Source organism: Anomalospiza imberbis, chromosome 2 (assembly GCF_031753505.1).
Source record: "Anomalospiza imberbis isolate Cuckoo-Finch-1a 21T00152 chromosome 2, ASM3175350v1, whole genome shotgun sequence".
Taxonomy (NCBI): domain Eukaryota; kingdom Metazoa; phylum Chordata; class Aves; order Passeriformes; family Viduidae; genus Anomalospiza; species Anomalospiza imberbis.
The window spans coordinates 87,655,176-87,661,648 of record NC_089682.1 but is presented as its reverse complement, the minus strand read 5'-3'; the positions used below and the strand labels follow the sequence as shown (position 1 = coordinate 87,661,648).

The 6,473-nt window shown below is 41.1% G+C and overlaps 1 protein-coding gene across 3 annotated transcripts in view; it reads left to right on the top strand.

Annotated features, from left to right (window-relative positions):
- Window positions 1–6,473, top strand: part of NAA16 (N-alpha-acetyltransferase 16, NatA auxiliary subunit) — a 63,244-nt gene that overhangs the window by 317 nt on the left and 56,454 nt on the right. The gene's annotated exons all lie outside the window — the stretch shown is intronic.

The following is a 6,473-nucleotide window of genomic DNA, read 5'->3' as shown; positions in this document are numbered from 1 at the left end:
CCCGGCTGAGCGCACACGGATGCGGCGGCCGCGCTCGCCGGGGGGAGCCGGGCTGCCGTCGCCTCCTCGCCCCGGTTCGTCCTCGCTTCCTTCCTTCCTTTGTCTGGGGCCCACCGAGCAGGCCGGGCGAGCCACCCCTGCTCGTGTTGGCGGCCGGGGGAGGGCGGGAAGGAGGGAGGGAGCCAGGCAGCCCCCCCGGGCCGCCGAGCGCCTTCCTCCCGCCCGCCGCGGGGACTGCGGGGCGAGCCGGGGCTGCGCCGCCGCTCCCCTCCCCGCGCAGCGCGGAAGGAGAAGACCTCGAAGCACCGTGCGAGTGTAGCAGGATTTGCTGTTGCTCGGTTGATTCCTATCTGCACTTCATTTCCAGCGAGAGCGTCAGTTTTGGTGTAGGGACCGGGTTAAAAGTAGTTCGCTCGCTCAGCAGTTTTGAGTGTAGTTGAAGACGTGTGGTGGAATGAAGTATCCCGCTTCTATGCCTACTTTGGAGGACTTGTCTCAACTTCTTTGTGCTGGGCAAATTCCGCTCTTTGAGACTTAGCGGTGCAAAGGACGTTTAGTGTTTGCGAGATAACTTTGAAGAAGGAGCTCACTTTAGCTGTGAGTTTTTAACTCAATCACTATACTTTATCATGCTAACACTTCATAGAAATAAAAAACCCCACTCCGCCCCCCCCCCCGAGACAAGAAAACACCACACTCCCCTTTTCATGAGCTTGTCAGTGTGATCGTAATGGAGTTCCAGCCTCAACAAAATTGAGGTGTTTTGTTTCAGTTTACCGCTCGGCAGGCAGAGGACGTCTGTGCAGCACGCTAAGTAATCCTGCTGGCAGGCGCAAATTTCTTTAGTTCTCTTTGAATTGCTTAGGTAGTTTCAGTGCTTCAGAACCACAGTAGTGGTTCAGAAGTAGACATTTGGGCTTCAGGAAGCTGAGCTCAAACAGTGTCACTAAGCTCCTGTGCTCTGTATGGAGCTGGTTTGTTTCAGCAGGTTCTTCAGAGCTGTTTTCTTTTGGCTGCTTTGTGTAGTATACAGGTTTTAAAAAAAATTACTGGTTCTTAATGGTGATTTGTTGCTTACTGCATGCTTATGGTATGCATCTTAGTAAGTCATTCTAGCACTCCTCTTTCTCTCGGCTAAAAATAAGTGACTAATATTAGAACAGTTAAGTGATTATTCTTACTAGCAGCAGACAAGTTGACAGTAGCAGCCATTTCTAAAGTTTTTTTGATTGGATTATAGAATGGCTTTACTAGAGATCATATTTTAGACAGTGTTTTTTTAATATTAAACAGTGGATAAAACTGTTGGAAATCATGCTTAGGCAAGGAGGTGAGATACATAAAACTTCAGTGAAGTTCATGCAGAAATTTACTTGCGTTCTAAAACTTTCAGAAGCCTTTAACTGGTGCTGTGTAGTTGCAGTTGCTGCCAGTTGTAGCTGCCTGTTGCAGTTCCTAAAGTGTTGATCACAAAATTACTGGCTTGTCTCTTCATATAGTGTCACTTCTTGAAACTTATTTCTTAAATTTTGTTTTCTGACTGGCTCTGATTCTTTCATGGTGCACTTCTTTCTGGAATACTAATGTCGGCATACTACAAATGGAACCCTTTGGTTGCTTGATATGTCTCAGAGTATTTTTGTTTAATAGTGTAGCTTGTGGTGCTAAAGGCTTTTTAATCAAACCAGCTTTTGCTTACTTAGGCACTGCTAGAATTTTTTAAATGCTCATAGCATTCCCAATAATTTCCAAAACTGGGGACAGGGATTAAGTGGGAGGCTGCATAATAAGACCCTACAAGCATGTAGTGATTTAATTACTTGGAACAGATGCAAGGAAATTATACTCGTATATTAAGACTTTAGTATTTTTATGAACACACTGCATAGAATTAGCAGTTGAGAAAGCGAAAACTCATTTGGAGATCATGAGACATCCTTCACAGGGACTTGGTGTGTGGATGTAACATATGAGACAGGTTATCAATGTTCTGAGCAACATGGCCAAGTAACAGCAAAGCTGTCAGAGCTGCCCTGGCTAGTGTGGCCTCTTGGAGATCAGTGTAAGCTGAGAAGCTGAGTAAATGGTCTTTAAACCACATCAATTTGTGTGATTGCATGCTTGGCAGTGCTTGAGCAAGCTGACTTAAAGCTAGCAGGTGATTAGGGAAGGAATAGCAATTGTAGCATAGGTAGTAGTCCTAGTTGATCAGGACTACTGTAAGGTAGTGCTAAAGCTCCTTTCTTGCTCTATTCTGTCTTCCAGTTCTGTTTTGTTTCTTAGGCCATACTGTCACTGTTCTGCAGACACTTTCTCAGTCTAGAGGCTCTTCCCCTGGAAGACCTGTTGGTGCTTACAGGTGTGATATTGTTTGGGAGTAAGGGACTGAGCAGCTTCAAGCTCTTCACTTCACAGCCTCACAGAAGGCATGGATGAAGTATTTGAATATGGAAGGAGGAAAGCATCATAAATAAGAATTAATATAGGAGTGCTTGTGTGTTTCTTGCCAATTAAAGTTAGTCTTCAGCTTAGGTGACTTTTTAAGTAAATGAGGCAGATGCTATCTAAAATAAGCATACTTATGGTAACTTAGGCTTTTTGTTAAGGTTGAAGTTTGGTATCATCTATTTGGTGTTTACTTCTAGTAAGCTTAGCCTGATCTTCTATTTGTGTATTTACAATTGAGCTGTAAACTTGCCTTCAGAGTATGCTTCAGTTTAAGCAGCTTTGATTTTTTTTTTTCCCTTCACCCAAGAATCCATACTACAAACTGTCTCAGAGTTAGTCTTAAACATTGGCTTTATGGAATCAAATCAGCTCTGTCTGGACAGGGCGTGGCAGTAATCTTTGTAAGTAGTCTAGTAGGTTTTAGAGGAAAGCCTTGGGCTTCTTGTCATGCTTTCATGGCTCACTTGCCAAGTTGTTTTTGTTTTCAGTAAATACTTACTGTCTTCTAGTATGTATTGGTGTGAGCCCAGGCTCATGCAGTGTAAGGTATTGTCTGATGTTTGTTTCATGTTTAATAGAACTATGGATAGGATCATGCCTGTAACTGACTAATCCTTTGGTTTCTTAGCAAATTCCTCATATTGCTGTCGCCTAAAATAAGGTTTGCTGCTTTAATAATTGCAGCTGACTTCAACTAATAAGACACAAAAAGTCTGGAAGTATATAGCCTTACAGCAGTGGGTTGTTGCTGCTCAGTTCATTCAGGCATGCATTTTCCATTTTTCAGGGTAATGAAATGTTAGGAATTACTTAAAATGCCCTTTCTGAGGACTTGTTCAACTTCTCTGTAATGTTCTTTATGTTCTCCAACTTCTTCAATAACCTTAAGAGATTTAGTCTTTGATAAAATATATATATACAGGTGCTTGTAGAATTTAATTAATTCTTATCCATAGAACTCTGAAAGCTTTTTAAAAAATATTTAATGAAATAATAATGGTTTATAAGCATGCAACTAGTCAGTCTCCTGGGAATGATGTGGGGGAGTAATGAACTATTAAAGTCAATAATTGGGAAGTTGTTATGCTAATGAGAGCCTCCCAAATGAGATGGTCTGTAGCTGAGGTAGCCATTATTAATCCACCACTGGAGCAGTGGAAGTTTGAAGTCTCTGACATTAAACATCCCTTCCTTTTAAAGACAGGAGTTTGGAACAGTCACTTAAAATCTTCTGATGTAACTTAAGACTGATTCTTGGTGTGGTTTTTGCTTGTGCTGCTGAGGACAGGCAGCCTAGGAAGAGTGTAAGCGATACCTTCCATACGGACTTTCAAACAAGGTGGTGAGGGTGCCTGGCCAGCTGCAAACTACTGAAATAACGGAATTGTGGAGGATAGATGCCAGGCTAATGGTAATAGTCAGTAAGACTTTCATAAGGGATAGTCGCACTTCACATTTGTCAGCGATTTGAGAGAGTCTCATTTGGAGAAGACTTTATCCCAAATAGATATTCTTGGTTTAGTTTTTCAAACTGAGTTTGTGAAGGTCATCATGCAAGACTCTGAAAGCAGGCTTCTATGGAATGCTGTGTGTTGTTTCTTGATTCTGGACTTTTATTTATACTTTTCTTTTAAAAAATGTTAATTTTTCAGAGTTAAGTCCCATTGTATTTTATGCTGGAACTTTTTCTTATTTGGCTGTTTATATGGAACAGAACAAGCACTGAATAGCAAGAAAATTGCAGTTCTGAACTATTTATGGCACAAAAAGTGAAGGCCACCTGAAAGCTTCCATGTTTTTGGAGCAAATTCGTCCATGTTTTTGGAGCAAGTTGAGTCATAACAAGTAAAATTGGTTGTAGATGAATGTAAGACTTGGAAATCCTAATTTAATACAGACCTCATATGGGCTATGGGATGGATTGCCCCAAGATTTCAGATTTTTAGTGGTATTTGAAGTTTTATTGAGACAATTTCCCCTATACACTAAAAACTGGTGAATCCTGGGAAAAGAAATAGGCTGTTATGCCACTGCCCAAGTACAGTGCAAGTTTACATGTGCAGTGTTCTTTGCTCTTTCTCTTGGTTCCTCCCCCAGGCCTCCTCAGAAGGAGGAGTATGAAATTACCTTCTAGAGGGAGAAAGAACTTAACAGAAGATTCAGAAGTTAAGTAGGTACTTGCCGATCTTCAAGCTATTATGATTAATTTAGATTTTGGTAGAAACGATGGCTGCAAAGTAGCAGGTTCCAAACAAAAAGTTGTTAACAAAAAGGTGGTTTTACTGTGGAAGCCTTTGCTGCATGATGTATTCACCATATAAAAGGGTTTGGACACTTTGAGGTGTGTGTGGTGGAGACCCTTCTTACTCTTTTTGTGAGTGAAGATAAACCCTTTTGCTTGTAGTGTTGGTGAGGCACAAATAACTGGAGGCTGAGAACATTCTGGTGAGAACTGCAGTAGAACTTGTCTTACTCATTAGCCTCTCTCTGCATCCAGCCCTTGTATCTTGCCTCCAGTGGCCTGTACCAGGTGTGTCTGATCTTCGCTCTGTCTGATCTGCTGTGATTCATGTGATTTTTGGCCGAATCACTGTGTTGTTAAGTATGGAATGTCGAGATTAAATTAATGTTGAAACCTTGTGTTAGTAATTGTCTTAAACTTGCTTGAAGATGCCTAAAAAAATTTGGAACTTTTAAAGCCTGATGTTTATTTTACTGTGTATGGTATCAGATCCCACAAAACAGTGCTGGTGTTCATGGTTTATTTACGTAACTGCTCTCAGATGCAGTTCCACTAGGTTGTGGAGCCACCTGCTTAGTCTGAGTTCTTGCTAAGCAAATTGCAATTCATCCCAGGAGATGGGGCAGATTGGGCTCTTCAGTACTTCTGCACAAAGTGCAGATTGAAAATTACTGGAAAATGTCTGTCTCATTTCTAGTGTTGCTGTTACGGTTTTTGCTTTGCAGGAGCACACACGTGTTCATAAATAGGAGAGAACTGTATTAAGTCAAGCAGTGTGGAAGTTACAAATGCAAAGTACTTGTCAGCAAGAGCTCTTTCTACTCTGTTTTATAATTTCTGCCCTTTTTCAGCAAAGGATGTTCTAGGAATTCAAATTGTATTGAGTGTGTGTGCACAGCATGAAATTACGCTAGGTCTTAATTCAAGGCAAGCTTATTGATAATAGCTTCCCCTTTAAAAAGAGGTGTAGTTTATAGGGCTTTTAAAGAGGTCTATGACAATAAATGGTGGAAAAACATTCTTTTATCCTACATATTCATTCCCATAATAAATACAATATAAATTTTATTCTGCCAGTAATAAAGAATACAAACAGCAGTGATTACAACTGTTACTACCAGCTGCATTATGTACCAAGATTTGTGTCTTCTGATGATTTGAACTTGAATAATTGTGAAAATCTGATTAAGGGACAAAAATGCTGTTGTGTACAGAGTATCATGATAGTGAAAGCTTAGATATTACTGTGGCATTAATACATTGATCAAAATGTTGCCACCATGTAGTGCTGGCTGCTTGTTCTGTTGTACACCATTGTCTGTGTTCTGACTCAGCACTGTTCTGCATTGCTAAGTCCCCAGGTCTGGGGAAGAATGATGTGGCCTGTCCATTTTGACAGTCAAAGCAAGTGAGAATGTATCTAGGTTGTCTTCCTCTTTTTATTCCAGACGATGAGGTTAACTGCTCTTACCAGCAGAGTGATAGCAGACATGGGGTGTCCATGCATATAAAAAATCCTGGTAGGGTATGGAGAATGGGTAGAAAAATATGTTGATACTCTGGAATGGTTGCCCTGGGACTAGAAGTTTAAGATGTTTGAGACAGGGCTTTCTTGGCCTTCATGACCCGAAGCTCCTTCCAGCTGATACTTTTTTTTTCATTCTCTAAAACATTGGTGAATTGAAGTCAGTGTGGAGAGAGGGATGCTGTTTGGAAAACCTCATGGAGAGGTTTCTAGTCTGTCTCTGAATTTCAGTGGTATCATGATGCTTTCTTTTCATGT